This window comes from Panulirus ornatus, chromosome 9, assembly GCF_036320965.1.
Source record: "Panulirus ornatus isolate Po-2019 chromosome 9, ASM3632096v1, whole genome shotgun sequence".
Taxonomy (NCBI): Eukaryota; Metazoa; Arthropoda; class Malacostraca; order Decapoda; family Palinuridae; genus Panulirus; species Panulirus ornatus.
This window is the reverse complement of record NC_092232.1, coordinates 17433645-17451759: the sequence shown is the minus strand read 5'-3', so window position 1 is coordinate 17451759 and position 18115 is coordinate 17433645. Positions and strand designations below refer to the sequence as shown.

The 18115-nt window shown below is 44.5% G+C and overlaps 1 protein-coding gene across 3 annotated transcripts in view; it reads left to right on the top strand.

Moving 5' to 3' along the window:
- Positions 1 to 18115, top strand: part of LOC139750238 (uncharacterized) — a 568158-nt gene that overhangs the window by 55453 nt on the left and 494590 nt on the right. The gene's annotated exons all lie outside the window — the stretch shown is intronic.

Here is an 18115-nt window from a genome sequence, read left to right as displayed (position 1 = left end):
GACAGTGTCTTCCTGTCGCCCTAAAGTAAAGTTCTGTCGTTTGGCCAGACAATATATCTACTCCCAACTCCCTCCTGCCTGATGATATCTATATCAAGGCCACTCTTGTACTATACTCCGTCCTCGTTGCTCCGTATCATCCACCATATATCAGAGCAGCTTTGGTGTTTGTCTTGATTTGGTCTCGAGTTGATGCAGTCCTCCTCGCGTTTTACTTCCCTCATGATCTTCGTATCATCCGCAAGTCATTGTCATAGATCAAGAAGAGCAATGGTTCCCAGGGCCGAGATCTATGGCGCCCCACCGGTGACACAAACCCATTACGGGGATGTTCCTTTGACAAACATCCTTTGCTGCCTTTCACAGTGGTAATTTTCTATCCATGGAAACAAAGTTCCTCTTATCTCTCTCACTGAGGAACGAGCGTCTTTATCACCCTTGTGTGAGGATTAATGTGAAATGCTTTATGGCAGTGCAAATACAAGCAATTCACCCATCCTCTTCTTTTGTCGAGAACGGAGCTCACTTTCCCATGGAACTCTGAAAGGTTTGTTTATGTCCCTCGTGTTCTCGCTTGCTTAGATAGCTTCACCTTTGCAGATAGTCGTCATTTTGTTCTCTATTATTATTTCTTTTTGTAGTGTTACACACCACACTCGTCAGAGGGGCCTGGCGTGTTGTTCTTAGTAACTTCCAGCTTTCTTTTCGTAGAGGCAAGTCAGACTTTTTGCCCTCATCCACTCACTCAACACTTTACCTTCCTCCAGCAGCACCTTGAACAAGATTTAAAGCAGCCTGTCAAGCGTACCTGCTAATTCCCTCAGCACATGTGGAGAAATTTTATGAGGAATGGGATCCTTGCATGAACCTTTTTAGTAATCTGTTCGTCTCTTTTAGATTTTTTTTGTTTTCAAGATCTCCTCACCACTTCAACTTACGATAGGGATATTGTGTCTTCCACCGTGAAATCACTTTTCGACTTGTCATACAGCCTTTGGCATATTTCTACATCAACCTTAGCAACTCTTTCTTCTGAATTCCTTTGGCTTGATGAGCTGCTCCTTCAACTGGCAATTCACTCATGATGAACTTATGGAAAAGTTTGTGGGTTAACTAATGCCTCGGCCACAATATTCTTTTCAAAGTTTCCCTCTTCCTCTTTCCTTCCTCTTTCCCTTCTCTCTCCTTATCCTGACATAGTCGCTCCTTGCTCTCGTATACCTTGCAGAAGCTAAATGGCTGGGGTATACCGGTTATATCCCTTCTGCTGTGTATCCTTAGTTACTTTAGCTCGTCCTTGGTACGTTCTGTTTTAGGGACGACCCGAGGAAATCCTCTTCTCACAAACATCAGTGTCGCCCCCCACCTCTGCATACATGTTCCTTCTTCCCTCTCGTTATTTTCCTTCTGGATTCGTCCATTCCCTTTTCGAGCAAGTTATCTTGAACGTTGGTTATGTTTCTTAGTCCCCATATCTTCCCCTCTTCCATCACGTGACACCCTTCATAATGTCTGATTTAATTCCTTATCTGAAAACATGATCTTTGATTTGATTCCATATCTGAACCTATCCTACCCTTCTGTTGTGGCTTCTGATCTAGTTCCCCTAATTTCCCCTCTTCCATCACATGACACCCTTCATGATCTCTGATTTAATTCCATATCTGAAAACATGATTTTTGATTTGATTCCATATCTGAACCTATCTTTTCTCTCTGCTAGACCTTTTAATCTTGTTTCTGTAATTCTCCAGATGAAGAAAACTTGAAGATCTCCCTCATCTAGCCCTCTCTCTCTCTCTCTCTCTCTCTCTCTCTCTCTCTCTCTCTCTCTCTCTCTCTCTCTCTCTCTCTCTCTCTCTCTACAGATCTAGTTGCCTTGCCTCACAGCATTTTCTCTTTTCTTGTTTTTGCGGTAGATTTCTCGCCCCCGTCGCTTTCATCAAATAAACTCTGGTAGAATTTTCAGCACCATCACAATAAAGATTGTGAAATCTTCGCACGAAATCCCAGTTAACCCGCGTTCACTTCCTGATGCCGCTTGGAAGTTCAGAGCCAAGTTCATGTACCAAGAGCATAAAGAATTCAGTCAGGCAGTCTCTCTCTCTCTCTCTCTCTCTCTCTCTCTCTCTCTCTCTCTCTCTCTCTCTCTCTCTCTCTCTCTCTGTTGGTACAGCTATCGAGTCCTCAATGTACCGTGAGATGTTCTGCAAGTTATGTGTCATGGCTCACGTTTTTGCGTGTTGGTGAGCTGGCACGCTGGCGATACATGTAGGGAAAGAGATTCTCGGGCAGGTGTTAGGTAACACACCAGGACGACGTTAAAGAAACAGAGGTAGAATGATGAATGATATGGATAGTAAGATAGATAGATGGATAGCTGGTGATTTAGCCGCTGGAATCTACGTGAATCTGGAAGATTATCGGCGAGAACAAGTCCCTGTCAGATCCAGTGTTGCTGATTCCTGAACGGTGTCCATATATCCCCTTGCATCACACCACATGAGATGAGTGCAACGCTGACACGAAGGTGCAAGATAGTGCTACCCCTCGAGGCTGGAGGAGAGAGGGGCGGATCCCCCAAATACAGTCCCTTTCGGAAATCGACTTTAGGGACGAATAAACTCTCTAGCCCTCCTGGCCTGACGTCTGGATATCTATTCCCCCCCGAGCCAAAGGAGACGTAAATGGTGGGTATCGAGGAGTCTCGAGAGGCGTCAGTGGACAGCGACGCAGTTTTGGAATCTGGAACGGAAGGATTATAATGGAAACTGGTTTATTCAAGGGTCTCTGTCAGGGTGGGAGAGCAGGGGGTGTGTGGGAGGGGTTTTATAGCCCATTGGTGGAGTGTGGGTGGCTGTGGGAGGGTTCATAGTGCTTCGGTGGAGGAGTGTGTGTGTGTGTGTGTATATACGTGTGTGTGTGTGTGTGTGTGTGTGTAGTTCATATTAATTTCGTGGGGGGAAAGTGGGGGTGGTCTGTGGTGCTGTGTGGGAGAGTGATTAGCATTGCTGTGGGGGTGTGAAAATGGTTCATAGCACTGTGTGGGAGTGAGCGGTTCATAACGCTGTGGTGGAGAATGGGTGAGTGTGGGAGGGAGCGTTTCATAACGCTGTGGTGGAGAATGGGTGAGTGTGGGAGGGAGCGTTTCATAACGCTGTGGAAGATCGTGGACGGGAGTGGGAGTCGGCTCCTGTGCTGTGGTTGAGATCTTCAATATCCTTCTGGACGCCGAGTCGTCCCCCCACCTCAATATAGCCGGCTCTCTGTACCTCGACAACACGGATCTAGAATACCCTAAGAACACTTTGCATTGAAATCTGAGGAAAGTTCGACCAGACACCCTACAGAAGACCAGACCTCTTGCAGAAGACCAGGCATCCTGCAGTGGAGTTCAGACCAGATATTCCTCGCCAGGTTGTGACAGCAGCTCCGCCACGAAGCTCCCTGTTAAGACATCTTCTATGATATTCTTCTCAGATCTCCTCTGCTACGTGTTAGCCCCAATTATTAGCCTACTCAGTAGTGTGTGTGACCCCACTGCAGAACAGATGGAGGGATGGAGGGATGAACAGGTGGTGTGGAGAGAGGGAGGGAGCCTTTTCTTGAACAGGGGTTATCTCGTATGCTCTCCAAGTTGTGTGTGTGTGCACGAGTAGACTGGGCCTCAAACTCTGGCCTCCCAGACCTTGTAAGATAAAGAGGCTGAGCATTCCAATATGAATAGTTGAGATTCCGAAATATTTCATCGACAATCCACATTCCTTGCCCGCCGAGAGTGCAGTTCACTTCCTTATTTAGTCGACTTTTTCTTTTTTTTGTAGTCTTGCTACACTGTGGTGTAAGGTCGCCACGTACACACAACATGCAACTGGGAAGGTGTAAAACACTGATTAACCGTGTATTTTAGGTGTATTTTACAGCAATGGATGGGTACACTGAGAGAGAGAGAGAGAGAGAGAGAGAGAGAGAGAGAGAGAGAGAGAGAGAGAGAGAGAGATTGAGAGTAATTGCTCATTCACGAATCCTTTCAACGAGATGTTGCCAGAGGGCAGGGCCAGCGCCCACCTTAGAGATATATAGAGTTAAGAAGAACGAGTCATGCAACTTGCGTGTTATCACGTGTTTCGTATGAGACAGATAGCATGTGTGGGTTTGTGGACTGAATGCCAGTAACTCGCGTGTATGTGAGAGAGGGAAAGAAAAGACGGCGACCTTGGCCAGCCAAAGAAGGGAACTTAACAGCCAATGAGAGAAAATCTAAAAGCCTATGATTTTTTTTTTTTTTAACACTAGTATTACCACGGCAATGACCGAATCCTGTATCTGTCCCCATTATCTATTGGATGTAAGCGCCAACATGCACAAGTGTGTCGACAGACTCTGGTTGATAAGTGCCTCGAGTATGGAACCAGCACGTATGGCAATATACAACACAAGATATTGCTCGGCCGTTTGACTGGTGTCTCTGAATAGCCAGGGTCATATACTGGCGCCGACAGTGTCTCAGGCGTCCGAGCCAGCGACCAGATACGTCTCATGTTTTTATTTTGTACGTGTCAGGATGAAAGCAAGCCTGTTCCTTGCAACTTCGGCCTCATTCACAAGTAAGGAACGGCAGCGAGCAACACCAGGTTTCAAGCCAGACGTTCTGAGTGGAGTTCTTGCCATAACTCGGTACACAAGGTTTCTGGCCAACTCTCTTTCACAAGCTTCTGGCCAAACATTTTAAATGAGGTTGTGGCCAGCTGTCTTTCACTAGGTTCTGGCTGGCCCAGACATTTCAGACGAGGTTGTGGCCCAATGCCCAAACACGAAGACTTCCATGAGGTACTGACCAGATATCATACACGATCAGGCCAGTCGTTCTGTACTAGGTTCAGGCCACTCGTCCTGCACGAGGCTCAGGCCACACGTCATACATGAGGTTCTAGCCATACGCTGTACACCACTCGTTCCGCATGAGGTTCTGGCTGGTCGTCCAACTCGAAGTCTTGGTTCCTCGTCCTACACAAGATTCTGCGCCAGACTTCCATCATAAGGGCCTGAACAAACGTTCACACCTTGAGTTCTGGCCACTCGTCCTGCATGAGGTTCTGACCAGACATAATATTCGCTTGTGTTTCTGGCCATACATTATCCTTCTTAAGACTTTGACTTGTCGTCCTAAACAAGGTTCCGGCCAGTCGCTTTACACGAGGTTCAGGTCTTTTAGTCGTGTCGAAGATTTAGGCTGATAAACAGCACAAGCTTCTGGCCAATCTTCGTACACGAGATCCTAACTAGACATCAGTGGCCGCTCGCTTTGCTTCTGGCGTTAAGGTGGAGTGGGTGGGGTGGGGGAAAGTAAGTTATCGCTTCTCCAGGCACTCGAATATAATTACATCGTTCATCTGAACTGCTGCGGTGAAACAAATCTTGAAGTTTAATGAGTGTATTGCAGGAGTTTGCTTCGGAAGCTCATTGTGTCGAGTGCGGGGGTGGGAAAGCTCGATTCGAATGTCCAGGACGTACCAAAGATTACATGAAACTGACGGAAGTGAAACACTGCAGTAGGAATAACAATAAAAGCAACGTAAGAAATATGAGAGTAATCGTGATAGAATTATGGTGGATCAATGTCGAGGATCGGTGTCAGGGGCAAAGAAAATGAAGAATGAATGACAGAAAACTGGTGTTTGTGACGAACATAGCCATAATGATGACTGTCATTGCTGTTACGGAGGCTGGACAGGACTGATATAGATTGTAACAGGCGGAAGAGGGGGCAGTGACAGCCAAGACTAGGAATTTCAAGACATGTACTGGTGAGGGACAACGCAGATGCAGGCAGATAATATACTGGTGACAGACAAGATATGCTAGTAACAGGTACTGGTCAGAGGCAAGACATGCTAATAACAGGTACTGGTGATAGACATTTGAATAACAGCTACTAGTGACGGGCAAAACTAGTGACGGGCAAGAAGCAGATCCTTGTGTAATGGTGACATGCAATACTGAGACAAAGGAATACAAATGAATTCAAACAGCAACAGACCATTCGGTCCTTTAGGGGTTGTTTGTGACAGCAGAAGATATTAGAAACTCGCAGATTATTGTAGGAAAAGTTAGAAGGTATACATGTGATTTAGAGAGAATATCCCGCAAATTGACGGAGGCACAGATAATATACATGAAAAAAAAAGAAAAAAAGACGGTCCCTAGACTGATCCTTGTGGCACTTCACTTGTCACGTCTAACCATTCTGAGGCTTGGCCGTTCATCACAACTCATTGTTCAAGGCCAGTCAACCAACATCCAATTCACTGAAGTACAGTCCCTTCAGTGCCATTTGACTTAATTTTTGTTGGTAACCTTTGATGGAAAATAATATCGAATGTCTTTTGATTATCTAGATGGATGACATCAACTGCCATACATGTTGATTATATCATAAAAGAAATCGAGCAGATGTGCTAAAATCATGCAGATTGGCCATGAAGCGATTTCCTCAAAAACCATGTTAAGAATCGTGTATTAAGTGGTGGCCTTGTAACTGATTCACAGTTCCATCTCGAATGATGATTTCGATAAGTTTTCCAACTACAGATGATAAGCTAATTGGACGATTATATACAGGCAGTGAATATCGGTGTTACATTGGCCAACTTCCGTTCATCTGGAACTTTTCCTGTTGCAAGTGACTTTTTGAAATGGCAGTCAAGGGCTTCACTATCTCAATTTTCGTCTCTTCCATTGTCCATGGATCAGATTGATCATGGCCTCCCACTTTTTCTCTTTCATTCCGGTATATATATATATATATATATATATATATATATATATATATATATATATATATATATATATATATATATATATTGGAAATTAAGCGAAATAATCAGTAAAGAGAACACACGTTTAGGTAAACAATCTGTGACCGAGGAAAAAACAAATATCAGGAAATGGAAAAGAAGGTTGAGGAAAACAGTGTTGACTAAAACGGGGTTTTGAAGAACCAAAAGAAAAAGGAAAAGTCAGAAAACCGTAGAAAAATGAAGATTAACAAAGGATAGCAACCGCGGGGGAAGAGAAAGTAAACATTGTGATAATATTCAAAAGAATGGGTTGGAAAAAAGAATGACACATATTAGCAGCAAACTTATGTGGTCAAAAAGAACGTAGGGAGCATATAACGATAGACAAGAAACGTTAAACATAAGTGGAGAAAGAAGTTATGTGGCCCAATGATGGAGCATAGGAACGCATGAGAATTCTATGCAAATCAAACATAGAACGAGAGAAATGGAAATGAGTGAGAAGTTTTGTTACTCCACGAAAAGAAACGGTAGACAAGTGCAGGAGGATTGGAGGACGCAGGCAGCAATAGGTGGAAAGTAGTAACGAAGAAATATAGAAAAGAGAAAAAAATTGCATAAAGTTATAGGAATGGTAGACAGTGATCCTAGTGGTCCCTTTTTCATGCGTAACTATAATCTCTCCGGTTCAAAGGTGGTGTTTGTGCTTATTCCAACATCAACACACCTGTTGCACGCTTCGAGGCATTCGAATCTCCTAACATTCATGTTATGTGGCTCAAGGTTTGTCTGTCACCTACCACACTTTTCCTCTGTTTCGCCTGTTGCTTTCCTGATTCTACAAATTTTATATCTTTCTTCGACCACGTAAACTCCTGCCACGAGATCATGCTATCCTCTCACCCGCAAGCCGAGATCCACCCTTCTCGGGGATTTCAACGTTCACCATAGGGAATGGTTGAATACCTCCCATGCGGATGATGGAGGGATTGAAGAGCTCACGTTAATGCCTCCAAGACCCAGTGTCCTCTCCCCATGTCTCTATCGATAATTCCTAAGAACTCTCGTCCCCCCCGTTGACGGTTCTGTAATTGCACCTTTTGACTCGGTTAGCATACTTGGTATTACTGTAACATCTACTATTTCTTGGAAACCCCACATTACGGAAATAGCTGAGTCTGCCTCAAAGAAACTGGGTGTCCTGTTTAGATGTCGAAACTTCTCTTTCGAACAGTTGTTCCGTTTATACAAAGAACTGATTCGTCCTTGTACGAAGTACTGCTCTCATATCTAGGGTGGTTCTAGCTCTGTATTCTTACTTGTCAGAGTCGAGTCGAAAGCGATCCGACCTATAAACTGTCGCAGGCTAACTTCAAGACGACCCTTTTGCCCTACATCGCAATGTTGGTTCACTTTCCCTCTTCTGTAGGTATTACTTTGGTTTTTGCTCCCGGGAGCTGGCTGCTTGTGTGCCCCCCCCCCCCCCCCCCCCCCCCACCACTAGCTAGACCACGCGATGTTCAGCAACTTCCTGTGTCGCTTGAGTGCCTTGTGACCGTTGGCTACTAAATTGTGGAACTTTTTGATAACGGTTTCTTTCCCTACACCTCGGAGCTTTGAAACTCTCACGGTCCTCTCTCATGTCTTTCCCAGTAACTATTACCTGGCACATTTTAAAAGACAGGTTTTTCACTTCCTCCGCAGTTGGCAGATGCTTTCTCCTGTCTCTTCTTTTTTCCATCTCATGATCCTCCCTATACCCTATACTTCAATTAAGGCCCGGTCTTGACGTGGACGTTTGTCCGTGACTGAAGCCTCAAACGTTTTATATATATATATATATATGACATATATATATATATATATATATATATATATATATATATATATATATATATATATATGACAGAGTGGCAGATATAGGGTGTTTTGGTCGAGGTGGTGTGCAAAGTGAGAGGGTTAGGGAAAATGATTTGGTAAACAGAGAAGAGGTAGTAAAAGCTTTGCGGAAGATGAAAGCCGGCAAGGCAGCAGGTTTGGATGGTATTGCAGTGGAATTTATTAAAAAGGGGGGTGACTGTATTGTTGACTGGTTGGTAAGGTTATTTAATGTATGTATGACTCATGGTGAGGTGCCTGAGGATTGGCGGAATGCGTGCATAGTGCCATTGTACAAAGGCAAAGGGGATAAGAGTGAGTGCTCAAATTACAGAGGTATAAGTTTGTTGAGTATTCCTGGTAAATTATATGGGAGGGTATTGATTGAGAGGGTGAAGGCATGTACAGAGCATCAGATTGGGGAAGAGCAGTGCGGTTTCAGAAGTGGTAGAGGATGTGTGGATCAGGTGTTTGCTTTGAAGAATGTATGTGAGAAATACTTAGAAAAGCAAATGGATTTGTATGTAGCATTTATGGATCTGGAGAAGGCATATGATAGAGTTGATAGAGATGCTCTGTGGAAGGTATTAAGAATATATGGTGTGGGAGGCAAGTTGTTAGAAGCAGTGAAAAGTTTTTATCGAGGATGTAAGGCATGTGTACGTGTAGGAAGAGAGGAAAGTGATTGGTTCTCAGTGAATGTAGGTTTGCGGCAGGGGTGTGTGATGTCTCCATGGTTGTTTAATTTGTTTATGGATGGGGTTGTTAGGGAGGTAAATGCAAGAGTCCTGGAAAGAGGGGCAAGTATGAAGTCTGTTGGGGATGAGAGAGCTTGGGAAGTGAGTCAGTTGTTGTTCGCTGATGATACAGCGCTGGTGGCTGATTCATGTGAGAAACTGCAGAAGCTGGTGACTGAGTTTGGTAAAGTGTGTGGAAGAAGAAAGTTAAGAGTAAATGTGAATAAGAGCAAGGTTATTAGGTACAGTAGGGGTGAGGGTCAAGTCAATTGGGAGGTGAGTTTGAATGGAGAAAAACTGGAGGAAGTGAAGTGTTTTAGATATCTGGGAGTGGATCTGTCAGCGGATGGAACCATGGAAGCGGAAGTGGATCATAGGGTGGGGGAGGGGGCGAAAATTTTGGGAGCCTTGAAAAATGTGTGGAAGTCGAGAACATTATCTCGGAAAGCAAAAATGGGTATGTTTGAAGGAATAGTGGTTCCAACAATGTTGTATGGTTGCGAGGCGTGGGCTATGGATAGAGATGTGCGCAGGAGGATGGATGTGCTGGAAATGAGATGTTTGAGGACAATGTGTGGTGTGAGGTGGTTTGAGCGAGTGAGTAACGTAAGGGTAAGAGAGATGTGTGGAAATAAAAAGAGCGTGGTTGAGAGAGCAGAAGAGGGTGTTTTGAAATGGTTTGGGCACATGGAGAGAATGAGTGAGGAAAGATTGACCAAGAGGATATATGTGTCGGAGGTGGAGGGAACGAGGAGAAGAGGGAGACCAAATTGGAGGTGGAAAGATGGAGTGAAAAAGATTTTGTGTGATCGGGGCCTGAACATGCAGGAGGGTGAAAGGAGGGCAAGGAATAGAGTGAATTGGAGCGATGTGGTATACAGGGGTTGACGTGCTGTCAGTGGATTGAATCAAGGCTTGTGAAGCGTCTGGGGTAAACCATGGAAAGCTGTGTAGGTATGTATATTTGCGTGTGTGGACGTATGTACATGTGTATGGGGGGGGGGGGTTGGGCCATTTCTTTCGTCTGTTTCCTTGCGCTACCTCGCAAACGCGGGAGACAGCGACAAAGTATAAAAAAAAAAAAAAAAAAAAAAAAAAAAAAATATATATATATATATATATATATATATATATATATATATATATATATATATATATATATATATATATATATATATATGAAAGAAGGGTATAAGAACCAGTGGTACATATGAATGCTGTACAAGAGGAGGAATGGGTAAAATTTTCACAAGATAAATTAGGAGCCAGAGAGGAGACGTCATTAAACAGCTGCTGCTTCAGCAAAACTCAAGAGGGGAAAGAAAGAATTGAAAGAGAATTTAATTTCCATGAAAGTTAAAGGGAAATTTTTTCCTGTCTGGTTCATCTGCTGTTTTCCTTACCTTGCGAACGTGGTTCTGAACATATGACATATATTCGGAAGCATTTAAAGAGAATAATATATACATATCATTACTGTCTTGTATTATGAATATTCTAATAGCAGTGATTATGATAACCAGAGAGGCAGTCATAGTACCGTAATAACACTGACAGCCAACGAGCTGTTGAAACAAAGGGGGGAAAAGAAATAGTTTGGTATTGGATTTGCATTAGCGCGTTATCAGTGACTTCAATACATTAGTCACAATCACTGCAGGATTGTGCAAATGTAAACTGGTTGTAGAGTGACTGTGATGTGCCATTTTCGATCCAAAGGGTTTGAGTTAGTATGGTTAACGACGTCAGGGTTAACGAATGAAGATCAGACATTTGTGGAATTCTTTGATTTATCAAATTAGATTGAGGGAAACCCCCTGATTGGCTCCACCCGGCCTGATTGGCGTCCAGAATGGCAGTGATGAAGGTAGGGTCGTGGGACTTGGTGAAGTTGTTCAGAACTGGTAGTAGAAGATTGGTGGTGGAGGGAATGGGTGTTGACTAGTGATTGTTTGGATTGGTGAGTCTAAGCTGGCAGTACACAGACGTGCATTTGCGAGTGGCAGGAGGTGGTTGTGGTAGCGGTATCGGGTTATAGTGTCGAGAGGGAAGTGATGATGTCTAGTGGTAGTTGGAGGAGGTGGTCAAGTGGTGTGTGCTGGTGCCGAGTGATAGGTGGTGGTGCTGTCAAGTGGTAGGTAGTCGTGGCAAGTGTTGGCGGAGGTGGATACTGGATGGCTTTACGTGAGGTTCCATGAGAGAGCCAGGTCACAAAAGACCTGGTGGGTGTATGGCAAGTTTATCTGCTGAAGGGCAGTAATAGTATCTCAAATTCCTCACCTATACAGGTGGAAACAGCAGGAGCTGCTTCTTATTCCCACTCACCTCTCACTCCGTCATATCATTCGGCAGGAAAAAGAATTAGAACAGTATAGAGCAAGGAGGGAATAGACCTGATGTGGATTTCTTATTTTTTTTCCAGTTACTGCTGGACGGAAAACACGTTCTAATCTAATTACACCCGCCAGATACCCTAGGGAGAAAAAAAGGACCTCAGTCGACCTTTTGTGAAGAAAAATGTTGAGATAGTGTACGTTGTCTGCTGCAGTATGAGGTGGTGATGAGCCTTCACCAGGATGATGATAATTAGGTCCTCCCATGTGGATGGTGCTGTGGTAGCGAAGAATGTATGGTAGGGCTAAGGGGTGTGGTACCGTGTATGTTCTATAGGCTACTAGAGTGGCGAGAGGGGTTTGGTTAATCGTGCTTGTAGTGATGATTAGGTTAGTTGGGGAGACATGAATCTATAGATTTTAAGAAGGGCGTGGGAGGTATCAAGATGGCAAGAGTTTTGTCTGCAGTGGTGTTGTGTGATGGTGTTGCAGGGACTGCTTTAGTTGACGAACGTTGTAGAATCATTGCTTGTGGTGGTTGTACGTGAAGGTGCAAGTGGTGGTGGTGGTGGTGGTGGATTTATTGCCCACAGTTATTTGGTAGTGGTTATAACGGTTGTATGTGAAGATGCAGGTGGTGTTGTAGGTGGTGGTGTGTGGTCAGCGTGGGGGCTGCATGGTAGTGGTTGTATTTGAAGAAATGTGTGGTAATCTGTATGGTTAAGGGTGTTTTATAAAGTTTTCAACCGTGGTATGTAGAGGAGAAGAGTAGGAAGTGTGGGTGGGAAAGAGGGAATTACAAAGAGACAGAAAAAAAAAATGACTATCGTGCTATAATATGAGTAAACGTTTTTCAAAAGTGCGCTCTTGTCTTCTCGCGCAGGCGCAGGAACATCTTTCGTCCACTTCATGACGAAATCTCCCTCTCAGGTCGAACTTGCTGACATCATCGTAGCCTCACGTGGAACCCTGCTGGCTCCCCAAGAGGGACTTTCCCCCTGTTCCTCACTCTCGTGATTCTCGAGCTTCACTCCTGAGTGCTGCTGCTTCGGGGATTAAAACGAATGACACACGCGCCAAAATTGGTTCGTTCATTTGGTATCTTAACATTACAGGTAATGGGCAAAAATCTGGATCCCATCCTGTGGATCCGTGCCCACGTGGGGATTCCAGGTAATTGAACTCTCTGATGAGCTGCTGAGAACTGGTTTGAGGGAACACAGATCTAGGACACCGAACTTCCTTTGCGGGAGGAACCAGTGAAGGATGGGACACACACAACACCTTCCCCGCTGGTGCAAGAGGATGAAGACTGACAGATTCCACCGATAGGAATGTAGAAGAGGACCGAGAAGTGACGTTACAGTCGTTGAGTTGATTATCAGGGTCAAAACGTCTCACCTCGTCTCGCTGCTTCTGTTGTGTGTGGCACAGACATCCTTGTAAAGTAATTTCCCGCCAGCCTTCAGGTTGAGTGGTTTAAATCGGCTTGTTGGAGAACAAGGAAGACAGTTCCATGCTGGAGACCCCACTGACGACGTTAATTGAGACCAATATCTGATAGAGAGGACCCCTTGTCTCCTCCTTTCCCAACGGAGACCACCGCCTGTTGGAGATCCCATGTCTGTTGACCACCCTGGAGGAGCCCCTCACCTGCTGGAGGCCCCATGTCTGCTGACCACCCTAAAGGAACCCCTCACCTGTTGGAGGCCCCATGTCTGCTGACCACCCTAAAGGAACCCCTCACCTGCTGGAGGCCCCATGTCTGCTGACCACCCTAAAGGAACCCCTCACCTGCTGGAGACCCAATGTCTGCTGACTTACCTGACTCCACCACCACCTAATGGAGACCACCTCGTGTCTGCTGACCAACCTAGCTGAGCTCACCATTACCAGATGGAGAGACCACAAGTCTGCTGACAATCCTGACAGAGGCCTCCTTTTCTGCAGTCTTTGCAAATGAAATTAATGACGCGCTTAATACCTCTCCTTTTTTTTTTCTCTCATTTTTCATTCACCTTCATGAGCCAGGCCATGTTCTTCATCTTCGGGGATGACAAGATGCTAAGTGTGGAGTACGTAGATCCCATTCATCAGCTGAAATTGAATGTCAGACTAGGTGTCAAAAATGCAAGCAGGAACATCACTCAACATATGTTTTATGAAACAAATCACTCCAATCTGAAAATTGAAACGCGTATACCAAAAACGTATCCGGTTAATTAACAGTAAATATCTCACGGTCCGAAATTTAAAAATAGTAATTATCGAATTTAGATAATAACAAAAAAAAATCTAATTTCAGGCGAACGCTGTTCATTATGTTTTGATTATCTTTCATTCTGTTTTGTTTAGTGCATTAAATACGTTCACATTACCCGACTCTGGCAACACAGCTGGACTGGATTTAGTCGATTTGTGTTCATTTAGAGATATACCCCATTTATTGAGACTATTTTGGATAATAGTCTGCACTCCGTTTTTCACAGGGGAAAAGGGTCGTTCTTGGAAATACTTTCAATTAGTCAGTGCTGAAGCGCACGGTGATGCATACCGTATTATGTTTGTGAATCATGTTATTCTAGTGAGCCATTTTGTTACCACACTGAGTTGTGCTGTTGCGTGAGTTGTGTTGTTGCACTGGTTGTGTTGTTACACACGTGAGCCATGTTGCTACCCCAGTGAGTCATGTTGTTACAACACTGAGCTATGTTGTTACACCACTTAGCCATACTGTTACACCAGTGAGTCATGTTGTTACGACACTGAGTTATGTTACAACATTGAGTCATATTGTTGCAACACTGAGCTATGTTGTTACACCACTGAGCCATACTGTTACACCAGTGAGTCATGTTGTTACAACAGAGTCATGTTGTTAGAACACTGAGCTATGTTGTTACACCACTTAGCCTTACTGTTACACCAGTGAGTCATGTTGTTACATCACTGAGCTGTGTGAGCTGTGTTGTTACACCACTTAGCCATACTGTTACACTAGTAAGATATGTTACAACAGAGTCATGTCGTTACTCTAAATAGGTATGTTGTTACACCAGTAAGCCATATTTTGACATCGGTGAACATTTTCGTTGCACTATTGAGTCATATTGTTGCACCAGAGGGGTATTTTGCAACACCATTGTGACATGCTGTTACTCCAATGAGTCATACTGTTAAACCAGTGAGTTACACTACTACCCAAACGAGTCATGCTGTTACTCATGTGAGTCGTATTGCTACACCTGTAGGTCATGTTGTTACTTCAGTGAGTCATGCTGTTACATTAGTGGGTGATGATGTCACGTCATATTGGCACACGAGTGAGTCATGCTACTGTATTAGTACGTCATTTTGACAGACGCCGCTTGTTCATGTTGATATAGCAGCTTGCTATATTGCAAATAATCATCAACCCTTTGGCAGCGAAGTCGTCTCATTCCATGGCTCGCAGACTTCCTCATTTAAGCGTCCCCAGGCTGCACGTACGTTTCCGAGGGCTCATATCCACCTTCCAGTCCCTCACTTGTGGCTTTCCAGAGGCAGTAAAGATGGGGTCCATGTGCCTTCTCATCCATTGGAATGATACCTTGATGGCTGCACTTGCTCATTGGACGTACGTAGATGCCTTTACCACTGAGGTCGCCGTTGACAACAGCTCTCCCGAGTACACAACCTTTCCTGATCGCCCTCAACAACCACTAGAGCTGCGCCACAGTTAACCACGTCATCGTCAACGTAACTGAGACCTCAGTTACGCACACCAGTCTTGCATTCAGTCCTACCTCACCTCCTACTGTCTAGCTGGGCTGCAGCCCCTCTTACAGGTCGCTCAATCCACCAGGCTTTTCATCCTGTCGCACTGGACAATAAAAGAAAACGCTAGCATCACCACGTCTGTTGTCTCTACGTCCTCCGAAGACTTGAAGGCGCATGGACTTCCTGCGCCTGAATTCAGGAACGCACGTACAACATTCCTTCACTCCTAGACTAACCTGTGCCACCCCTGCCTCTCGTCTCCATCCACCACACAACAAGAGATAAAGAAAAAACTAGAAAATAAAGGGAAGGTTATGCAAGCTCAACGTCGATTCCCACCTCAGGCCACCTTTCCAGAGACGCCAAACTTGTTATTATCCTCGAGGCTCCCTCCTCTCATCACCTGGAACTTCATGCAACAGTTCGGGGAGCAGCGACTGCAACATCTGTGCCACCTCCACCTGCTACCAGAGTTGCAATTCGACACCACAACCGCCCCGAGCCCGCGCGGGTTGGTACAGACCGGTGCAAGAACAGACGCAACCCCAGCCATTGGTAAACATCTTAATCATAAATATTTGTGTAAGGTGTTTCATCTCCCTCTCCCCTTCTTACTGCACCAGTGTCTGTTGTACTTATCTTATCCGTATTAATTGTAGACTTCCTCTGCCCTTTTTTATCTAGTAAACCTATTATCAAAATGATAGGGGAGAAAGAATACTTCCCACGTATTCCCTGCGTGTCGTAGAAGGCGACTAAAAGGGAAGGGAGCGGGAGGCTGGAAATCCTCCCTTCTCGTTTTTTTTTTTTTTTTTTTTTTTTTTTTTCCAAAAGAAGGAACAGAGAAGAGGGCCAGGTGAGGATATTCCCTCAAAGACCCAGTCCTCTGTTCTTAACGCTACCTCGCTATCGCGGGAAATGGCGAATAGTATGAAAGAAAGAAAAGAAAAGATTATTATTATTATTATTATTATTATTATTATTATTATTATTATTATCATTATCATCATTCGTACCGTATTGGTACACCAAGATGCCGCGATTTCTGATCAGCATGTCATGCTGGGCAACCAGTATTCAATGCTGTGCACCAGATCATGTGGGTGTAACCTTGCCTCCTTCTAGTATAACAGCTGTCGATATCAACATACAACACGTAAGTCTGCGGGCAGTGGCTTCCAACAGTTTCGTCGACCAACGATTAGGTCCAGCCGGGCTGTGAGGGTACAAGAGCCCTAAAGACTTTACCAGGCATTGAATAGGTATACTAATACACCATTGTGCCATACTGTAGTAGTACTACTCCTTAATAGCACAGCAGTAGTCATTAGGGGTGCGTGTATACTATGATAGTATATACCTTCGTGCTATATTGGTATATCTCATGCGGGCGTGAGACCTAAATGGTAACTTAAAAAGCCATAGAGTCACTTGCGTGATTCTCGGGTCCTTTTATCCGAGGGACCGTTGGACTAAATGTCGTTTCCGGATAGTAGGGATAGGCCGGTAGCGACCAAATACGTTTAAAGCCGGTAACTCTGTGATTTGTGGGGACTTAAGCGGATTAGGGAAGCTACGAAGCCTCGTCCTCACCATAGAGAACCGCTGGGAGGGTTTTCAAGTCGTGTTTTGTTATGGGGACGACTGTTCTTTGAGTGTGGCTGGTACGAAAGAAGCTACGAAAGAATAGTGGATACACACACACACACACACACACACACACACACACACACATATATATATATATATATATATATATATATATATATATATATATATATATACACACACACACACACACACACACACACACACACACACACACACACACAGACAGTTTCAACATCACAAAGGCGAAGCAATCCACCTGACTTTATGATTCCGAGGTCATGTCTTCAGGCACTATGTTTTTGGGGCATTTGAAAGATTGTGGTGACAGAGGAGGAACAACGGACTCCTGGCACGACCGCTGACGACAGCCAGAAGTCAGACCCACAACGTGAGGACTGTTGACATATGACGGCATCACGCCTTTGGAACATAAGCTCCGGAGACACGCAGGAGGTGGTGGTGGTGGCATGACTGATTGGGAGTATTATGTATATACATCGAGGTCACGCTTCATCATCGTCCAGGAGGTGGATTATGGTCAGGCAAAGTAGGGCACGGCGATGACTATGGGGTCATGGGAACACACAGAGACATTTTGAAACCATCGTAGTGGAATGGGTAATGTAAAACATGCCTATGGAGAGATTAATGAGAGATCAGCAGATTATGCTAACGCTAGAGTGTACGTACTCTTTGGCCCTTTGGCCTATCTGGAGATGTTAATCACGAGAATTCTAAAGTCTGTGGCCACAGATTGGGACACAGTTAGAACACCGTATGTTCGGATGTGAAAAAAGTTCGAGCTTTTTAGGGATTAGATCTAAACCAACCCAGCAGGAAATGTTACCACATTGTTGATAACAAGATGCCTGAGATTTTAAAATGTTCGGCTTTTTTATTCTTTTTTTGCATCTTGTCGGTAAAACTTACCACATGAAAGAGTATCTTATGGAGTTAGTGAAGCTTATGTATTGAGCCAACTTTGTGGCCAACTGTGT